Raw genomic sequence first — 22,357 nt, 5'->3', positions numbered from 1 at the left:
TGGTGCGCTCTCTCGTTTCGAGAGGAGTTCTGACAGGGGAGGACGAGCGCTTGGACTCTAATCGCACAGCCGAAGGGACAGCAGGGAAACTCCTGCTGGGCATCTTCAGCACACAGTGAGCTTTGCAACTCTGAAACACACATTGCTGTCACCTCTCACTTTCCTACCTCAAAGTCCAATTGAATCCTACATTTCCTGTGCTTGCTCTTTGTGAGCAGTAGCAGAATATAGCACTTACGTTTGGACTCTGCTGAAACAGCAGAAGAGACAGTCCCCACTGGTCATCTTCAGAGCACAGCGATCTTTGCAACTCTGCAACAGACATTGCTGTCACTCCTCCCTTTCCTGCCTGAAAGACCAACTGAATCCACCATCTCTGTGCCCCCTCTCTGCTGAGCAGCAACAGAGAGAGTAGAGCAGGAATGTTGAGACTGTGCTAAAACAGCAGAAGATCCTTGCAAAAAAGCTCCTGCTGATCATGTTTAGCACACAGCGAGCTTTAAACTGTGACACAAACATTGCTGTCACTCCTCACTTTATCTCCTAGAAGTGCATTTGAATCCAACGTTTCTGGTGCGCTCTCTCGTTTCGAGAGGAGTTGTGACAGGGGAGGACGAGCGCTTGGACTCTAATCCCACAGCCGAAGGGCCAGCAGGGAAACTCCTGCTGGGCATCTTCAGCACACAGTGAGCTTTGCAACTCTGCAACACGCATTGCTGTCACTCCTCCCTTTCCTGCCTGAAAGACCAATTGATTCCAACATCTCTGTGCCCGCTCTCTGCTGAGCAGCAACAGAAAGAGAGGAGCAGGAATGTTTAGACTGGGCTAAAACAGCAGAAGTGCCTTGCAAAAAAGCTCCTGCTGATCACGTTTAGCACACAGTGAGCTTTAAACTGTGACACAAACATTGCTGCCACTCTTCACTCTTTCTCCTAAAAGTGCATTTGAATCCAACGTTTCTGGTGCGCTCTCTCGTTTCGAGAGGAGTTGTGACAGGGGAGGACGAGCGCTTGGACTCTAATCCCACAGCCGAAGGGCCAGCAGGGAAACTCCTGCTGGGCATCTTCAGCACACAGTGAGCTTTGCAACTCTGAAACACACATTGCTGTCACCTCTCACTTTCCTACCTCAAAGTCCAATTGAATCCTACATCTCCTGTGCTTGCTCTTTGTGAGCAGTAGCAGAATATAGCTCTTACGTTTGGACTCTGCTGAAACAGCAGAAGAGACAGTCCCCACTGGTCATCTTCAGAGCACAGCGATCTTTGCAACTCTGCAACAGACATTGCTGTCACTCCTCCCTTTCCTGCCTGAAAGACCAACTGAATCCACCATCTCTGTGCCCGCTCTCTGCTGAGCAGCAACAGAGAGAGTAGAGCAGGAATGTTGAGACTGTGCTAAAACAGCAGAAGATCCTTGCAAAAAAGCTCCTGCTGATCATGTTTAGCACACAGCGAGCTTTAAACTGTGACACAAACATTGCTGTCACTCCTCACTTTATCTCCTAAAAGTGCATTTGAATCCAACGTTTCTGGTGCGCTCTCTCGTTTCGAGAGGAGTTGTGACAGGGGAGGACGAGCGCTTGGACTCTAATAGCACAGCCGAAGGGACAGCAGGGAAACTCCTGCTGGGCATCTTCAGCACACAGTGAGCTTTGCAACTCTGCAACACGCATTGCTGTCACTCCTCCCTTTCCTGACTGAAAGACCAACTGAATCCACCATCTCTGTGCCCGCTCTCTGCTGAGCAGCAACAGAGAGAGTAGAGCAGGAATGTTTAGACTGGACTAAAACAGCAGAAGCGCCTTGCAAAAAAGCTCCTGCTGATCATGTTTAGCACACAGCGAGCTTTAAACTGTGACACAAACATTGCTGCCACTCTTCACTCTTTCTCCTAAAAGTGCATTTGAATCCAACGTTTCTGGTGCGCTCTCTCGTTTCGAGAGGAGTTGTGACGGGAGGACGAGCGCTTGGACTCTAATCGCACAGCCGAAGGGCCAGCAGGGAAACTCCTGCTGGGCATCTTCAGCACACAGTGAGCTTTGCAACTCTGAAACACACATTGCTGTCACCTCTCACTTTCCTACCTCAAAGTCCAATTGAATCCTACATCTCCTGTGCTTGCTCTTTGTGAGCAGTAGCAGAATATAGCACTGACGTTTGGACTCTGCTGAAACAGCAGAAGAGACAGTCCAGAAAGTTCACCCTGGTCATCTTCAGAGCACAGCGATCTTTGCAACTCTGCAACAGACATTGCTGTCACTCCTCCCTTTCCTGCCTGAAAGACCAACTGAATCCACCATCTCTGTGCCCGCTCTCTGCTGAGCAGCAACAGAGAGAGTAGAGCAGGTATGTTGAGACTGTGCTAAAACAACAGAAGAGCCTTGCAAAAAAGCTCCTGGTGATCATGTATAGCACACAGCGAGCTTTAAACTGTGACACAAACATTGCTGTCACTCCTCACTTTATCTCCTAAAAGTGCATTTGAATCCAACGTTTCTGGTGCGCTCTCTCGTTTCGAGAGGAGTTGTGACAGGGGAGGACGAGCGCTTGGACTCTAATCCCACAGCCGAAGGGCCAGCAGGGAAACTCCTGCTGGGCATCTTCAGCACACAGTGAGCTTTGCAACTCTGCAACACACATTGCTGTCACTCCTCCCTTTCCTGCCTGAAAGACCAATTGATTCCAACATCTCTGTGCCCGCTCTCTGCTGAGCAGCAACAGAAAGAGAGGAGCAGGAATGTTTAGACTGGGCTAAAACAGCAGAAGTGCCTTGCAAAAAAGCTCCTGCTGATCACGTTTAGCACACAGTGAGCTTTAAACTGTGACACAAACATTGCTGCCACTCTTCACTCTTTCTCCTAAAAGTGCATTTGAATCCAACGTTTCTGGTGCGCTCTCTCGTTTCGAGAGGAGTTGTGACAGGGGAGGACGAGCGCTTGGAATCTAATCCCACAGCCAAAAAGCCAGCAGGTAAATTCCTGCTGGGCATCTTCAGCACACAGTGAGCTTTGCAACTCTGGAACACACATTGCTGTCACCTCTCACTTTCCTACCTGAAAGTCCAATTGAATCCTACATCTCCTGTGCTTGCTCTTTGTGAGCAGTAGCAGAATATAGCACTTATGTTTGGACTCTGCTGAAACAGCAGAAGAGACAGTCCAGAAAGTTCCCACTGATCATCTTCAGCGCACAGTGAGCTTTGCAACTCTGAAACACACATTGCTGTCACTCCTCACTTCATCTCCTAATAGTCCCTTTGAATCCATGGTCTCTCGCGCCCTCTCTCGTTTGAACAGCAGCAGTGACAGGTGAACACGAGCTCTTGGCCTCTGCTCCCACAGCCGAAGAGCCAGGAGTGAAAGCTCCGGCTGGGCATCTTCAGCAACTAGTCAGCTTTGCAACTGTGACACATATATTGCTGTTGCTCCTCACTTTCCTACCTCAAAGTCCAATTGAATCCAAAATCTCTGGGCCCTTTCTCTGCTGGGCAGCAGCAGAGAGAGTAGAGCCGGAACGTTTTGTCCCTGCTAAAAGAGCAGAAGAGCCAGGACAAAATGTTCCTGCAGATCATCTTCAGCGCACAGCGAGCTTTGCAACTCTGCAACACGCATTGCTGTCACTCCTCCCTTTCCTGCCTGAAAGACCAACTGAATCCACCATCTCTGTGCCCGCTCTCTGCTGAGCAGCAACAGAGAGAGTAGAGCAGGAATGTTTAGACTGGACTAAAACAGCAGAAGCGCCTTGCAAAAAAGCTCCTGCTGATCATGTTTAGCACACAGTGAGCTTTAAACTGTGACACAAACATTGCTGTCACTCCTCACTTTATCTCCTAAAAGTGCATTTGAATCCAACGTTTCTGGTGCGCTCTCTCGTTTCGAGAGGAGTTGTGACAGGGGAGGACGAGCGCTTGGACTCTAATCGCACAGCCGAAGGGACAGCAGGGAAACTCCTGCTGGGCATCTTCAGCACACAGTGAGCTTTGCAACTCTGCAACACACATTGCTGTCACTCCTCCCTTTCCTGCCTGAAAGACCAATTGATTCCAACATCTCTGTGCCCGCTCTCTGCTGAGCAGCAACAGAAAGAGAGGAGCAGGAATGTTTAGACTGGGCTAAAACAGCAGAAGTGCCTTGCAAAAAAGCTCCTGCTGATCACGTTTAGCACACAGTGAGCTTTAAACTGTGACACAAACATTGCTGCCACTCTTCACTCTTTCTCCTAAAAGTGCATTTGAATCCAACGTTTCTGGTGCGCTCTCTCGTTTCGAGAGGAGTTGTGACAGGGGAGGACGAGCACTTGGACTCTAATCCCACAGCCGAAGGGCCAGCAGGGAAACTCCTGCTGGGCATCTTCAGCACACAGTGAGCTTTGCAACTCTGAAACACACATTGCTGTCACCTCTCACTTTCCTACCTCAAAGTCCAATTGAATCCTACATCTCCTGTGCTTGCTCTTTGTGAGCAGTAGCAGAATATAGCACTGACGTTTGGACTCTGCTGAAACAGCAGAAGAGACTGTCCAGAAAGTTCACCCTGGTCATCTTCAGAGCACAGTGATCTTTGCAACTCTGCAACAGACATTGCTGTCACTCCTCCCTTTCCTGCCTGAAAGACCAACTGAATCCACCATCTCTGTGCCCGCTCTCTGCTGAGCAGCAACAGAGAGAGTAGAGCAGGAATGTTGACACTGTGCTAAAACAGCAGAAGAGCCTTGCAAAAAAGCTCCTGCTGATCATGTTTAGCACACAGCGAGCTTTAAACTGTGACACAAACATTGCTGTCACTCCTCACTTTATCTCCTAAAAGTGCATTTGAATCCAACGTTTCTGGTGCGCTCTCTCGTTTCGAGAGGAGTTGTGACAGGGGAGGACGAGCGCTTGGACTCTAATCCCACAGCCGAAGGGCCAGCAGGGAAACTCCTGCTGGGCATCTTCAGCACACAGTGAGCTTTGCAACTCTGCAACACACATTGCTGTCACTCCTCCCTTTCCTGCCTGAAAGACCAATTGATTCCAACATCTCTGTGCCCGCTCTCTGCTGAGCAGCAACAGAAAGAGAGGAGCAGGAATCACAGAATCACAGAATCCCAAGGGTTGGAAGGGACCTAAAAAGATCATCTAGTCCAACTCCCCTGCAAGAGCAGGGTAACCTACAGTACATCACACAGGAACTTGTCCAGGCGGGCCTTGAATATCTCCAGTGTAGGAGACTCCACAACCCCCCTGGGCAACCTGTTCCAGTGCTCTGTCACTCTTACAGTAAAGAAGTTCTTCCTGATGTTAACGTGGAACTTCCTATGTTCCAGTTTACACCCATTGCCCCTTGTCCTATCACTGGATATCACTGAAAAAAGCCTAGCTCCATCATCCTGACACCTACCCTTCACATATTTGTAAACATTGATGAGGTCACCCCTCAGTCTCCTCTTTTGCAAGCTAAAGAGACCCAGCTCCCTCAGCCTCTCCTCATAAGGGAGATGTTCCACTCCCTTAATCATCTTTGTGGCTCTGCGCTGGACTCCTTCAAGCAATTCCCTGTCCTTCTTGAACAGAGGGGCCCAGAACTGGACGCAATATTCCAGACGCGGCCTCAGCAAGGCTGAGTAGAGGGGGAGGAGAACCTCTCTTGACCTACTAACCACTCCCTTTCTAATGCACCCTAAAATGCCATTTGCCTTCTTGGCCACAAGAGCACATTGCTGGCTCATGGTCATCCTCCTATCCACCAGGACCCCCAGGTCCCTTTCCCCTTCACTACTTTCCAGCAGGTCAACCTCCAACCTGTACTGGTACATGGGGTTGTTCTTCCCCAGATGCAAGACTCTACACTTGCCCTTGTTAAATTTCATCAAGTTTCTCCCCGCCCAACTCTCCAGCCTGTCCAGGTCTCTCTGAATGGCAGCACAGTCCTCTGGTGTGTCAGCCACTCCTCCCAGTTTTGTGTCATCAGCAAACTTGCTGAGGGTGCACTCAGTTCCCTCATCCAGGTCATTGATGAAAATATTAAACAGCACCGGTCCCAGCACCGACCCCTGAGGAACTCCACTAGTCACAGACCTCCAGCTAGATTCTGCGCCATTGACCACAACTCTGCCTTCTTCCTTTCAACCAGTTCTCGATCCACCTCACTACTTTATCATCAAGCCCACACTTCCTTAGCTTATCTATGAGGATGCTGTGGGAGACAGTATCAAATGCCTTACTGAAATCAAGAAAAACTACATCTACCGCTCTACCATCATCCCTCCACCTAGTCACTTCCTCATAGAAGGCTATAAGGTTGGTCATACATGACTTCCCCCTCATAAAACCATGTTGGCTGTTCTTAATGACCCCCTCATCCTTGATATGCCTAGTGATGGAGTCAAGAATAAGTTGTTCCATCATCTTTCCAGGGATGGAGGTAAGGCTGACCGGTCTATAATTACCCGGGTCCTCCTTCTTGCCCTTCTTATAGATTGGTGTGACCTTTGCCATCCGCCAATCCTCAGGCACCTCGCCCATTTCCCACGACTTACCAAAGATGATGGAAAGTGGCCTAGCAATGACCTCCGCCAGCTCCCTCAGCACCCGTGGGTGCATTCCATCCGGACCCATCGATTTACAGATGTCCAGTTTGCATAGCTGATCCCTAACCCAATCCTCATCTACCAAAGCAAACTCCTCCTTTGTCCTGACTCCTTCTGGGGCTATAGAAATCCGGGGCCCTCGGGGAGAGTCTGCAGGAGTAAAGACAGAGGCAAAGAAGGCATTCAGCACCTCTGCCTTCTTTATATCCTCTGTCTCCAGGGTACCCACTTTATTCAGCAGTGGGCCTATATTGCCTCTTGTTTTAGTTTTATTTGCTATGTATTTGAAGAAGCCCTTTCTATTGTCTTTAACCCGACTAGCAAGATTGAGTTCCAAGGAGGCCTTAGCTGTCCTAATTGCCTCCCTACATCCTCTAACAACTGTCCTATATTCCTCCCAAGCGGCCAGCCCCTCCTTCCATAATCCATGGATTCTCCTTTTCCACTTGAGTTTGCCCAGCAGCTCCTTGTTTAACCACGCCGGTCTCCTAGATCCCTTACTTGACTTCCTACTCATTGGGACGCTCCGATCCTGAGCTTGGAAGAAGCGGTCCTTGAATGCTAACCAACTATCTTGAGCCCCTTTACCGCCTAGTACACTTTCCCATGAGACTTCCCTTAGCAGTTGACTGAAGAGGCCAAAGTTGGCCCTTCGGAAATCCAGAACTGTGGCTTTGCTAGGTATTCTATTCCTCCCACACAGGATCCTAAACTCCACCATCTCATGGTCACTGCAGCCAAGGCTGCCATTGACCGTCACCACTTCGACCAAACCCTCCTTGTTGGTGAATCTAGCAGCGCTGCTCCCCTAGTTGGTACATCCACCATTTGCATTAAGAAATTATCATCAATGCACTCGAGGAACCTCCTAGACTGTGAATGACTGGCTGTGTGAGTCTTCCAGCAAATATCGGGGTAATTAAAGTCCCCCACGACGACTAAGGCATGTAGTCGCGAGGCTACTTCCAGTTGCCTGTAGAAAGCCTCATCAACTCCTTCGTCCTGATCAGGAGGTCTGTAATAGACCACCACAACTGTATCACCCGTGCTAGTCAGCCCCTTGATTCGTACCCACAGACATTCCACTTGCTCCTCATCCGACCCCGGACAGAACTCAATACATTCTAGTTGCTCTCTCACGTAAAGAGCAACTCCACCACCTCGCTTTGCTGACCTATCTTTCCTAAAAAGGACATAGCCATCCATGACCACATTCCAGTCATGTGAACTGTCCCACCATGTCTCTGTAATCGCCACTAGATCATAACCTTTAGCCCGCACACAGACTTCTAACTCCTCCTGTTTATTCCCCATGCTGCGTGCATTGGTGTACAGGCATTTCAGGGAGCCAGTCCTAGTACCCTTTTTCCCCTGGGGGACAGGGTCTAAAGAGCTATCCTTTCCCACAAGTGAAACAAGAGATTGATAGTCCTCCTTAGCCCGCCATCCTTCAATCCCTAGCATGTTCCTCTTGGGCTTGTCCCCAACAGGCCCAGTTAAATCCCCTCCCCCTTTCATAACTAGTTTAAAGCCCTGTCAATAAGCCCTGCTAACTCCTGCCCCAAAACCCTTTTTTTTCTCTGGGACTGGTGTATCCCACCTGTCACCAGCAAACCAGGTGTCCCATACAGCAGCCCGTGACTGAAAAACCCAAACCCCTGCCTTTGGCACCAGTCACGTAGCCATACATTAACCTGCAGAGTCTTCTTATATATCCCTTCACCCTCGCTTGCAACAGGTATGGAGGCAAACACCACTTGCGCTCCAGACCCTTTAACCAGCCGTCCCAGGGCCCTGTAGTCTCTCTTCATTGCCCTTACGTTCCTCGTAATAATTTCGTCACTGCCAACCTGAAAAACCAGCAGTGGGTAGTAGTCAGACGGCTGCACCAGTTCAGAGAGCTTCTTTTTAACATCTCTAATCCGAGCCCCAGGCAGGCAGCAGACCTCCCTGTGGGGTGGATCTGGTCGACAAATGGGCCCTTCTGTTCCCCTCAGAAGGGAGTCACCCACCACAATTACTCTTCTTTTCTTCTTGGTTGGGGAAGTTCTGAGGTATGTGGGTGAGTGACTAGCCCTGGGTGACTCACTAGATAGATTTGCCTCACCATCTCCATTCACCTGGCCCTGAATTTCCAAGACCTCGTACCTGTTATTCAAGGGCAACTGGGAGGGAGGAAGGGATTGTGAGGGTTTTCGCTTACCTCTCCGAGGAGGAACCTCCCTCCATCCATCCTTGTCCATTAAGCTCTCTCCTTCTGTCTGATGGTAGGAGGGAAGGTGATCCATAGCTTGTTGAACCACTTCCCTCTGCCCTTGCCTTAGGGTGTGGTTCCACCAATCTATTTCACTTTCACACTCTCTAATGGCTCTCAACCTTTCAACATCCTCCCTCAGTTCAGCCACCTGCCTGAGCAGGTCATTTATTTGCTCACAGCGAACACAAGCAGTATCACTGGCTCCCTCCAATACAAGTGCCAGGCTCAGGCATTCGCTGCAGCCAGAGACCTGCACAGCTGCATGTCTGCAGGAAGGCTCAGTCTGGATACCCACATTAGTACTCACTACAGCTTTCGATCGTGTTGTAACCATGATCTATCTGGGCAATCAATCCGTCTACGTCCCTCAGCACTCCTTCCCCCTCCTGTACTCCAGGCGAGTCCTCTCGATGAGGCGGTTGGAACGCTTCCCTGCCCGCTCCCCTGCCCGCTCGCCTGCCCGCGCGAACTGCCGCACAACCTGCCACGACCCTCTGCCTCGACGCTCTCTGTTTGCCGGCTCTGTTCGCCGCGCTTCTGGTCGCCGCGCTCCCTGGGAAGGTTTTTTAGCCACTCCCAGCTGGTGCCACTCCTCCTGGCTCCGCCCCCTGTGAGTCAGCCCCTCGCGGGAGCTGAGCTTCCGAGTCCTGGGCGAGTCCTGGGCAAGTCCTTTTGAGGACTTGAGGCTCCCTCCTCAGTGGCTCTTGTCGCTCTGAGGTGAGGCTCCTTGACGCTGATCTCTCCCCTCTCCGCTCCGGTGTTGCAGGCGTCCTCTCTCAAGCTACTCACCTCAGCAACTGATCGAGAGTGGCCCTTGATGGCCGGTTTGAATCTGACACCGAGCCTCCTGGCTCCGCCCCCTGTGAGTCAGCCCCTCGCGGGAGCTGAGCTTCCGAGTCCTGGGCAAGTCCTGTTGAGGATTTGAGGCTCCCTCCTCAGTGGCTCTTGTCGCTCTGAGGTGAGGCTCCTGGACGCTGATCTCTCCCCTCTCCGCTCCGGTGTTGCAGGCGTCCTCTCTCAAGCTACTCACCTCAGCAACTGATCGAGAGTGGCCCTTGATGGCCGGTTTGAATCTGACACCGAGCCTCCTGGCTCCGCCCCCTGTGAGTCAGCCCCTCGCGGGAGCTGAGCTTCCGAGTCCTGGGCAAGTCCTGTTGAGGACTTGAGGCTCCCTCCTCAGTGGCTCTTGTCGCTGTGAGGTGAGGCTCCTGGACGCTGATCTCTCCCCTCTCCGCTCCGGTGTTGCAGGCGTCCTCTCTCAAGCTACTCACCTCAGCAACTGGGCTAAAACAGCAGAAGTGCCTTGCAAAAAAGCTCCTGCTGATCACGTTTAGCACACAGTGAGCTTTAAACTGTGACACAAACATTGCTGCCATTCTTCACTCTTTCTCCTAAAAGTGCATTTGAATCCAACGTTTCTGGTGCGCTCTCTCGTTTCGAGAGGAGTTGTGACAGGGGAGGACGAGCGATTGGAATCTAATCCCACAGCCGAAAAGCCAGCAGGTAAATTCCTGCTGGGCATCTTCAGCACACAGTGAGCTTTGCAACTCTGGAACACACATTGCTGTCACCTCTCACTTTCCTACCTGAAAGTCCAATTGAATCCTACATCTCCTGTGCTTGCTCTTTGTGAGCAGTAGCAGAATATAGCACTTATGTTTAGACTCTGCTGAAACAGCAGAAGAGACAGTCCAGAAAGTTCCCACTGATCATCTTCAGCGCACAGTGAGCTTTGCAACTCTGAAACACACATTGCTGTCACTCCTCACTTCATCTCCTAATAGTCCCTTTGAATCCATGGTCTCTCGCGCCCACTCTCGTTTGAACAGCAGCAGTGACAGGTGAACACGAGCTCTTGGCCTCTGCTCCCACAGCCAAAGAGCCAGGAGTGAAAGCTCCGGCTGGGCATCTTCAGCAATTAGTCAGCTTTGCAACTGTGACACATATATTGCGGTTGCTCCTCACTTTCCTACCTCAAAGTCCAATTGAATCCAAAATCTCTGGGCCCTTTCTCTGCTGGGCAGCAGCAGAGAGAGTAGAGCCGGAACGTTTTGTCCCTGCTAAAAGAGCAGAAGAGCCAGGACAAAATGTTCCTGCAGATCATCTTCAGCACACAGTGAGCTTTGCAACTCTGCAACACACATTGCTGTCACTCCTCCCTTTCCTGCCTGAAAGACCAACTGAATCCACCATCTCTGTGCCCGCTCTCTGCTGAGCAGCAACAGAGAGAGAGGAGCAGGAATGTTTAGACTGGGCTAAAACAGCAGAAGTGCCTTGCAAAAAAGCTCCTGCTGATCACGTTTAGCACACAGTGAGCTTTAAACTGTGACACAAACATTGCTGCCACTCTTCACTCTTTCTCCTAAAAGTGCATTTGAATCCAACGTTTCTGGTGCGCTCTCTCGTTTCGAGAGGAGTTGTGACAGGGGAGGACGAGCGCTTGGACTCTAATCCCACAGCCGAAGGGCCAGCAGGGAAACTCCTGCTGGGCATCTTCAGCACACAGTGAGCTTTGCAACTCTGCAACACACATTGCTGTCACTCCTCCCTTTCCTGCCTGAAAGACCAACTGAATCCACAATCTCTGTGCCCGCTCTCTGCTGAGCAGCAACAGAGAGAGAGGAGCAGGAATGTTTAGACTGGGCTAAAACAGCAGAAGTGCCTTGCAAAAATGCTCCTGCTGATCACGTTTAGCACACAGTGAGCTTTAAACTGTGACACAAACATTGCTGCCACTCTTCACTCTTTCTCCTAAAAGTGCATTTGAATCCAACGTTTCTGGTGCGCTCTCTCGTTTCGAGAGGAGTTGTGACAGGGGAGGACGAGCGCTTGGACTCTCATCCCACAGCCGAAGGGCCAGCAGGGAAACTCCTGCTGGGCATCTTCAGCACACAGTGAGCTTTGCAACTCTGCAACACACATTGCTGTCACTCCTCCCTGTCCTGCCTGAAAGACCAACTGAATCCACCATCTCTGTGCCCGCTCTCTGCTGAGCAGCAACAGAAAGAGAGGAGCAGGAATGTTTAGACTGGGCTAAAACAGCAGAAGTGCCTTGCAAAAAAGCTCCTGCTGATCACGTTTAGCACACAGTGAGCTTTAAACTGTGACACAAACATTGCTGCCACTCTTCACTCTTTCTCCTAAAAGTGCATTTGAATCCAATGTTTCTGGTGCGCTCTCTCGTTTCGAGAAGAGTTGTGACAGGGGAGGACGAGCGCTTGGACTCTAATCCCACAGCCGAAGGGCCAGCAGGGAAACTCCTGCTGGGCATCTTCAGCACACAGCGAGCTTTGCAATTCTGAAACACACATTGCTGTCACCTCTCACTTTCCTACCTCAAAGTCCAATTGAATCCTACATCTCCTGTTCTTGCTCTTTGTGAGCAGTAGCAGAATATAGCACTTACGTTTGGACTCTGCTGAAACAGCAGAAGAGACAGTCCAGAAAGTTCCCACTGATCATCTTCAGCGCACAGTGAGCTTTGCAACTCTGAAACACACATTGCTGTCACTCCTCACTTCATCTCCTAATAGTCCCTTTGAATCCATGGTCTCTCGCGCCCTCTCTCGTTTGAACAGCAGCAGTGACAGGTGAACACGAGCTCTTGGCCTCTGCTCCCACAGCCGAAGAGCCAGGAGTGAAAGCTCCGGCTGGGCATCTTCAGCAATTAGTCAGCTTTGCAACTGTGACACATATATTGCGGTTGCTCCTCACTTTCCTACCTCAAAGTCCAATTGAATCCCAAATCTCTGGGCCCTTTCTCTGCTGGGCAGCAGCAGAGAGAGTAGAGCCGGAACGTTTTGTCCCTGCTAAAAGAGCAGAAGAGCCAGGACAAAATGTTCCTGCAGATCATCTTCAGCACACAGTGAGCTTTGCAACTCTGCAACACCCATTGCTGTCACTCCTCCCTTTCCTGCCTGAAAGACCAACTGAATCCACCATCTCTGTGCCCGCTCTCTGCTGAGCAGCAACAGAGAGAGAGGAGCAGGAATGTTTAGACTGGGCTAAAACAGCAGAAGTGCCTTGCAAAAAAGCTCCTGCTGATCACGTTTAGCACACAGTGAGCTTTAAACTGTGACACAAACATTGCTGCCACTCTTCACTCTTTCTCCTAAAAGTGCATTTGAATCCAACGTTTCTGGTGCGCTCTCTCGTTTTGAGAGGAGTTGTGACAGGGGAGGACGAGCGCTTGGACTCTAATCCCACAGCCGAAGGGCCAGCAGGGAAACTCCTGCTGGGCATCTTCAGCACACAGTGAGCTTTGCAACTCTGCAACACACATTGCTGTCACTCCTCCCTTTCTTGCCTGAAAGACCAATTGATTCCAACATCTCTGTGCCTGCTCTCTGCTGAGCAGCAACAGAAAGAGAGGAGCAGGAATGTTTAGACTGGGCTAAAACAGCAGAAGTGCCTTGCAAAAAAGCTCCTGCTGATCATGTTTAGCACACAGTGAGCTTTAAACTGTGACACAAACATTGCTGCCACTCTTCACTCTTTCTCCTAAAAGTGCATTTGAATCCAACTTTTCTGTTGCGCTCTCTCGTTTTGAGAGGAGTTGTGACAGGGGAGGACGAGCGCTTGGACTCTAATCCCACAGCCGAAGGGCCAGCAGGGAAACTCCTGCTGGGCATCTTCAGCACACAGTGAGCTTTGCAACTCTGAAACACACATTGCTGTCACCTCTCACTTTCCTACCTCAAAGTCCAATTGAATCCTACATCTCCTGTGCTTGCTCTTTGTGAGCTGTAGCAGAATATAGCACTTACGTTTGGACTCTGCTGAAACAGCAGAAGAGACAGTCCAGAAAGTTCCCACTGATCATCTTCAGCGCCCAGCGAGCTTTGCAACTCTGTAACACACATTGCTGTCACTCCTCCCTTTCCTGCCTGAAAGACCAACTGAATCCACCATCTCTGTGCCCGATCACTGCTGAGAAGCAACAGAGAGAGTAGAGCAGGAATGTTTAGACTGGGCTAAAACAGCAGAAGAGCCTTGCAAAAAAGCTCCTGCTGATCATCTTCAGCGCACAGTGAGCTTTGCAACTCTGAAACACACATTGCTGTCACTCCTCACTTCATCTCCTAATAGTCCCTTTGAATCCATGGTCTCTCGTGCCCTCTCTCGTTTGAACAGCAGCAGTGACAGGTGAACACGAGCTCTTGGCCTCTGCTCCCACAGCCAAAGAGCCAGGAGTGAAAGCTCCGGCTGGGCATCTTCAGCAATTAGTCAGCTTTGCAACTGTGACACATATATTGCGGTTGCTCCTCACTTTCCTACCTCAAAGTCTAATTGAATCCCAAATCTCTGGGCCCTTTCTCTGCTGGGCAGCAGCAGAGAGAGTAGAGCCGGAACGTTTTGTCCCTGCTAAAAGAGCAGACGAGCCAGGACAAAATGTTCCTGCAGATCATCTTCAGCGCACAGCGAGCTTTGCAACTCTGCAACACGCATTGCTGTCACTCCTCCCTTTCCTGCCTGAAAGACCAACTGATTCCACCATCTCTGTGCCCGCTCTCTGCTGAGCAGCAACAGAGAGAGTAGAGCAGGAATGTTTAGACTGGGCTAAAACAGCAGAAGCGCCTTGCAAAAAAGCTCCTGCTGATCATGTTTAGCACACAGTGAGCTTTAAACTGTGACACAAACATTGCTGCCACTCCTCACTTTATCTCCTAAAAGTGCGTTTGAATCCAACGTTTCTAGTGCCCTCTCTCGTTTCGAGAGCTGTTGTGACAGGGGAGGACGAGCGCTTGGACTCTAATCCCACAGCCGAAGGGCCAGCAGGGAAACTCCTGCTGGGCATCTTCAGCACACAGTGAGCTTTGCAACTCTGCAACACGCATTGCTGTCACTCCTCCCTTTCTTGCCTGAAAGACCAATTGATTCCAACATCTCTGTGCCTGCTCTCTGCTGAGCAGCAACAGAGAGAGAGGAGCAGGAATGTTTAGACTGGGCTAAAACAGCAGAAGTGCCTTGCAAAAAAGCTCCTGCTGATCACGTTTAGCACACAGTGAGCTTTAAACTGTGACACAAACATTGCTGCCACTCTTCACTCTTTCTCCTAAAAGTGCATTTGAATCCAACGTTTCTGGTGCGCTCTCTTGTTTTGAGAGGAGTTGTGACAGGGGAGGACGAGCGCTTGGACTCTAATCCCACAGCCGAAGGGCCAGCAGGGAAACTCCTGCTGGGCATCTTCAGCACACAGTGAGCTTTGCAACTCTGAAACACACATTGCTGTCACCTCTCACTTTCCTACCTGAAAGTCCAATTGAATCCTACATCTCCTGTGCTTGCTCTTTGTGAGCAGTAGCAGAATATAGCTCTTACGTTTGGACTCTTCTGAAACAGCAGAAGAGACAGTCCAGAAAGTTCCCACTGATCATCTTCAGCGCCCAGCGAGCTTTGCAACTCTGTAACACACATTGCTGTCACTCCTCCCTTTCCTGCCTGAAAGACCAACTGAATCCACCATCTCTGTGCCCGATCACTGCTGAGAAGCAACAGAGAGAGTAGAGCAGGAATGTTTAGACTGGGCTAAAACAGCAGAAGAGCCTTGCAAAAAAGCTCCTGCTGATCATGTTTAGCACACAGTGAGCTTTAAACTGTGACACAAACATTGCTGCCACTCTTCACTCTTTCTCCTAAAAGACCATTTGAATCCAACAACTCCGGTGCCAGCACTCTGCTGAACAGCAGAGTAAGCAGGAATGTCTGCAATCTGTAAGACAGTGGAAGAGACAAGCCAGAAGGCTGCTCTTGTGCTTCTTCAACACACTGAGCTTTACAACTGTGACACACACACTGTTGTCACTCCTCATTGTAGCTCCTAAAAGTGCATTTGAATACAGCGTTTCTGGTCTCCACTCTCGTTTCAAGAGCAGCAGAGACAGGTGAGCACGAGCGCTTGGACTCCGCTCCCACATCCGAAGGGCAGGGAGGGAAAGTCCTTGCAGATCATCTTCAGCGCACAGTGAGCTTTGCAACTCTGAAACACACATTGCTGTCACTCCTCACTTCATCTCCTAATAGTCCCTTTGAATCCATGGTCTCTCGTGCCCTCTCTCGTTTGAACAGCAGCAGTGAAGGGTGAACACGAGCTCTTGGCCTCTGCTCCCACAGCCGAAGAGCCAGGAGTGAAAGCTCCGGCTGGGCATCTTCAGCAACTAGTCAGCTTTGCAACTGTGACACATATATTGATGTCGCTCCTCACTTTCCTACCTCAAAGTCCAATTGAATCCCAAATCTCTGGGCCCTTTCTCTGCTGGGCAGCAGCAGAGAGAGTAGAGCCGGAACGTTTTGTCCCTGCTAAAAGAGCAGACGAGCCAGGACAAAATGTTCCTGCAGATCATCTTCAGCGCACAGCGAGCTTTGCAACTCTGCAACACGCATTGCTGTCACTCCTCCCTTTCCTGCCTGAAAGACCAACTGATTCCACCATCTCTGTGCCCGCTCTCTGCTGAGCAGCAACAGAGAGAGTAGAGCAGGAATGTTTAGACTGGGCTAAAACAGCAGAAGCGCCTTGCAAAAAAGCTCCTGCTGATCATGTTTAGCACACAGTGAGCTTTAAACTGTGACACAAACATTGCTGCCACTCCTCACTTTATCTCCTAAAAGTGCGTTTGAATCCAAAGTTTCTAGTGCCCTCTCTCGTTTCGAGAGCTGTTGTGACAGGGGAGGACGAGCGCTTGGACTCTAATCCCACAGCCGAAGGGCCAGCAGGGAAACTCCTGCTGGGCATCTTCAGCACACAGTGAGCTTTGCAACTCTGAAACACACATTGCTGTCACCTCTCACTTTCCTACCTCAAAGTCCAATTGAATCCTACATCTCCTGTTCTTGTTGTGAGCAGCATCAAAATATAGCACTTACATTTGGACTCTGCTGAAACAGCAGAAGAGACAGTCCAGAAAGTTCCCACTGATCATCTTCAGCGCACAGTGAGCTTTGCAACTCTGAAACACACATTGCTGTCACTCCTCACTTCATCTCCTAATAATCCGTTTGAATCCATGGTCTCTCGCGCCCTCTCTCGTTTGAACAGCAGCAGTGACAGGTGAACACGAGCTCTTGGCCTGTGCTCCCACAGCCGAAGAGCCAGGAGTGAAAGCTCCGGCTGGGCATCTTCAGCAACTAGTCAGCTTTGCAACTCTGAAACACACATTGCTGTCACCTCTCACTTTCCTACATCGAAGTCCAATTGAATCCAAAATCTCTGGGCCCTTTCTCTGCTGGGCAGCAGCAGAGAGAGTAGAGCCGGAACGTTTTGTCCCTGCTAAAAGAGCAGAAGAGCCAGGACAAAATGTTCCTGCAGATCATCTTCAGCGCACAGCGAGCTTTGCAACTCTGCAACACGCATTGCTGTCACTCCTCCCTTTCCTGCCTGAAAGACCAACTGAATCCACCATCTCTGTGCCTGCTCTCTGCTGAGCAGCAACAGAAAGAGAGGAGCAGGAATGTTTAGACTGGGCTAAAACAGCAGAAGTGCCTTGCAAAAAAGCTCCTGCTGATCATGTTTAGCACACAGTGAGCTTTAAACTGTGACACAAACATTGCTGCCACTCTTCACTCTTTCTCCTAAAAGTGCATTTGAATCCAACGTTTCTGGTGTGCTCTCTTGTTTTGAGAGGAGTTGTGACAGGGGAGGACGAGCGCTTGGACTCTAATCCCACAGCCGAAGGGCCAGCAGGGAAACTCCTGCTGGGCATCTTCAGCACACAGTGAGCTTTGCAACTCTGAAACACACATTGCTGTCACCTCTCACTTTCCTACCTGAAAGTCCAATTGAATCCTACATCTCCTGTGCTTGCTCTTTGTGAGCAGTAGCAGAATATAGCACTTACGTTTGGACTCTGCTGAAACAGCAGAAGAGACAGTCCAGAAAGTTCCCACTGATCATCTTCAGCGCACAGTGAGCTTTGCAACTCTGAAACACACATTGCTGTCACTCCTCACTTCATCTCCTAATAGTCCCTTTGAATCCATGGTCTCTCGCGCCCTCTCTCGTTTGAACAGCAGCAGTGACAGGTGAACACGAGCTCTTGGCCTCTGCTCCCACAGCCGAAGAGCCAGGAGTGAAAGCTCCGGCTGGGCATCTTCAGCAATTAGTCAGCTTTGCAACTGTGACACATATATTGCGGTTGCTCCTCACTTTCCTACCTCAAAGTCCAATTGAATCCCAAATCTCTGGGCCCTTTCTCTGCTGGGCAGCAGCAGAGAGAGTAGAGCCGGAACGTTTTGTCCCTGCTAAAAGAGCAGAAGAGCCAGGACAAAATGTTCCTGCAGATCATCTTCAGCGCACAGCGAGCTTAGCAACTCTGCAACACGCATTGCTGTCACTCCTCCCTTTCCTGCCTGAAAGACCAACTGAATCCACCATCTCTGTGCCCGCTCTCTGCTGAGCAGCAACAGAGAGAGTAGAGCAGGAATGTTTAGACTGGACTAAAACAGCAGAAGCGCCTTGCAAAAAAGCTCCTGCTGATCATGTTTAGCACACAGTGAGCTTTAAACTGTGACACAAACATTGCTGTCACTCTTCACTCTTTCTCCTAAAAGTGCATTTGAATCCAACGTTTCTGGTGCGCTCTCTCGTTTCGAGAGGAGTTGTGACAGGGGAGGACGAGCGCTTGGACTCTAATCCCACAGCCGAAGGGCCAGCAGGGAAACTCCTGCTGGGCATCTTCAGCACACAGTGAGCTTTGCAACTCTGCAACACACATTGCTGTCACTCCTCCCTTTCTTGCCTGAAAGACCAATTGATTCCAACATCTCTGTGCTTGCTCTCTGCTGAGCAGCAACAGAAAGAGAGGAGCAGGAATGTTTAGACTGGGCTAAAACAGCAGAAGTGCCTTGCAAAAAAGCTCCTGCTGATCATGTTTAGCACACAGTGAGCTTTAAACTGTGACACAAACATTGCTGCCACTCTTCACACTTTCTCCTAAAAGTGCATTTGAATCCAACGTTTCTGGTGCGCTCTCTTGTTTTGAGAGGAGTTGTGACAGGGGAGGACGAGCGCTTGGACTCTAATCCCACAGCCGAAGGGCCAGCAGGGAAACTCCTGCTGGGCATCTTCAGCACACAGCGAGCTTTGCAACTCTGAAACACACATTGCTGTCACCTCTCACTTTCCTACCTCAAAGTCCAATTGAATCCTACATCTCCTGTGCTTGCTCTTTGTGAGCAGTAGCAGAATATAGCACTTACGTTTGGACTCTTCTGAAACAGCAGAAGAGACAGTCCAGAAAGTTCCCACTGATCATCTTCAGCGCCCAGCGAGCTTTGCAACTCTGTAACACACATTGCTGTCACTCCTCCCTTTCCTGCCTGAAAGACCAACTGAATCCACCATCTCTGTGCCCGATCACTGCTGAGAAGCAACAGAGAGAGTAGAGCAGGAATGTTTAGACTGGGCTAAAACAGCAGAAGAGCCTTGCAAAAAAGCTCCTGCTGATCATGTTTAGCACACAGTGAGCTTTAAACTGTGACACAAACATTGCTGCCACTCTTCACTCTTTCTCCTAAAAGACCATTTGAATCCAACAACTCCGGTGCCAGCACTCTGCTGAGCAGCAGAGTGAGCAGGAATGTCTGCAATCTGTAAGACAGTGGAAGAGACAGGCCAGAAGGCTGCTCTTGTGCTTCTTCAACACACTGAGCTTTACAACTGTGACACACACACTGTTGTCACTCCTCATTGTAGCTCCTAAAAGTGCATTTGAATACAGCGTTTCTGGTCTCCACTCTCGTTTCAAGAGCAGCAGAGACAGGTGAGCACGAGCGCTTGGACTCCGCTCCCACATCCGAAGGGCAGGGAGGGAAAGTCCTTGCAGATCATCTTCAGCGCACAGTGAGCTTTGCAACTCTGAAACACACATTGCTGTCACTCCTCACTTCATCTCCTAATAGTCCCTTTGAATCCATGGTCTCTCGTGCCCTCTCTCGTTTGAACAGCAGCAGTGAAGGGTGAACACGAGCTCTTGGCCTCTGCTCCCACAGCCGAAGAGCCAGGAGTGAAAGCTCCGGCTGGGCATCTTCAGCAACTAGTCAGCTTTGCAACTGTGACACATATATTGATGTCGCTCCTCACTTTCCTACCTCAAAGTCCAATTGAATCCCAAATCTCTGGGCCCTTTCTCTGCTGGGCAGCAGCAGAGAGAGTAGAGCCGGAACGTTTTGTCCCTGCTAAAAGAGCAGACGAGCCAGGACAAAATGTTCCTGCAGATCATCTTCAGCGCACAGCGAGCTTTGCAACTCTGCAACACGCATTGCTGTCACTCCTCCCTTTCCTGCCTGAAAGACCAACTGATTCCACCATCTCTGTGCCCGCTCTCTGCTGAGCAGCAACAGAGAGAGTAGAGCAGGAATGTTTAGACTGGGCTAAAACAGCAGAAGCGCCTTGCAAAAAAGCTCCTGCTGATCATGTTTAGCACACAGTGAGCTTTAAACTGTGACACAAACATTGCTGCCACTCCTCACTTTATCTCCTAAAAGTGCGTTTGAATCCAAAGTTTCTAGTGCCCTCTCTCGTTTCGAGAGCTGTTGTGACAGGGGAGGACGAGCGCTTGGACTCTAATCCCACAGCCGAAGGGCCAGCAGGGAAACTCCTGCTGGGCATCTTCAGCACACAGTGAGCTTTGCAACTCTGAAACACACGTTGCTGTCACCTCTCACTTTCCTACCTCAAAGTCCAATTGAATCCTACATCTCCTGTTCTTGTTGTGAGCAGCATCAAAATATAGCACTTACATTTGGACTCTGCTGAAACAGCAGAAGAGACAGTCCAGAAAGTTCCCACTGATCATCTTCAGCGCACAGTGAGCTTTGCAACTCTGAAACACACATTGCTGTCACTCCTCACTTCATCTCCTAATAATCCGTTTGAATCCATGGTCTCTCGCGCCCTCTCTCGTTTGAACAGCAGCAGTGACAGGTGAACACGAGCTCTTGGCCTGTGCTCCCACAGCCGAAGAGCCAGGAGTGAAAGCTCCGGCTGGGCATCTTCAGCAACTAGTCAGCTTTGCAACTCTGAAACACACATTGCTGTCACCTCTCACTTTCCTACATCGAAGTCCAATTGAATCCAAAATCTCTGGGCCCTTTCTCTGCTGGGCAGCAGCAGAGAGAGTAGAGCCGGAACGTTTTGTCCCTGCTAAAAGAGCAGAAGAGCCAGGACAAAATGTTCCTGCAGATCATCTTCAGCGCACAGCGAGCTTTGCAACTCTGCAACACGCATTGCTGTCACTCCTCCCTTTCCTGCCTGAAAGACCAACTGAATCCACCATCTCTGTGCCTGCTCTCTGCTGAGCAGCAACAGAAAGAGAGGAGCAGGAATGTTTAGACTGGGCTAAAACAGCAGAAGTGCCTTGCAAAAAAGCTCCTGCTGATCATGTTTAGCACACAGTGAGCTTTAAACTGTGACACAAACATTGCTGCCACTCTTCACTCTTTCTCCTAAAAGTGCATTTGAATCCAACGTTTCTGGTGTGCTCTCTTGTTTTGAGAGGAGTTGTGACAGGGGAGGACGAGCGCTTGGACTCTAATCCCACAGCCGAAGGGCCAGCAGGGAAACTCCTGCTGGGCATCTTCAGCACACAGTGAGCTTTGCAACTCTGAAACACACATTGCTGTCACCTCTCACTTTCCTACCTGAAAGTCCAATTGAATCCTACATCTCCTGTGCTTGCTCTTTGTGAGCAGTAGCAGAATATAGCACTTACGTTTGGACTCTGCTGAAACAGCAGAAGAGACAGTCCAGAAAGTTCCCACTGATCATCTTCAGCGCACAGTGAGCTTTGCAACTCTGAAACACACATTGCTGTCACTCCTCACTTCATCTCCTAATAGTCCCTTTGAATCCATGGTCTCTCGCGCCCTCTCTCGTTTGAACAGCAGCAGTGACAGGTGAACACGAGCTCTTGGCCTCTGCTCCCACAGCCGAAGAGCCAGGAGTGAAAGCTCCGGCTGGGCATCTTCAGCAATTAGTCAGCTTTGCAACTGTGACACATATATTGCGGTTGCTCCTCACTTTCCTACCTCAAAGTCCAATTGAATCCCAAATCTCTGGGCCCTTTCTCTGCTGGGCAGCAGCAGAGAGAGTAGAGCCGGAACGTTTTGTCCCTGCTAAAAGAGCAGAAGAGCCAGGACAAAATGTTCCTGCAGATCATCTTCAGCGCACAGCGAGCTTAGCAACTCTGCAACACGCATTGCTGTCACTCCTCCCTTTCCTGCCTGAAAGACCAACTGAATCCACCATCTCTGTGCCCGCTCTCTGCTGAGCAGCAACAGAGAGAGTAGAGCAGGAATGTTTAGACTGGACTAAAACAGCAGAAGCGCCTTGCAAAAAAGCTCCTGCTGATCATGTTTAGCACACAGTGAGCTTTAAACTGTGACACAAACATTGCTGTCACTCTTCACTCTTTCTCCTAAAAGTGCATTTGAATCCAACGTTTCTGGTGCGCTCTCTCGTTTCGAGAGGAGTTGTGACAGGGGAGGACGAGCGCTTGGACTCTAATCCCACAGCCGAAGGGCCAGCAGGGAAACTC

Source organism: Lathamus discolor, chromosome 1, assembly GCF_037157495.1.
Source record: "Lathamus discolor isolate bLatDis1 chromosome 1, bLatDis1.hap1, whole genome shotgun sequence".
Taxonomy (NCBI): Eukaryota; Metazoa; Chordata; class Aves; order Psittaciformes; family Psittacidae; genus Lathamus; species Lathamus discolor.
The sequence above is the reverse complement of the archived record's forward strand: the minus strand, read 5'-3'. Positions refer to the sequence as shown.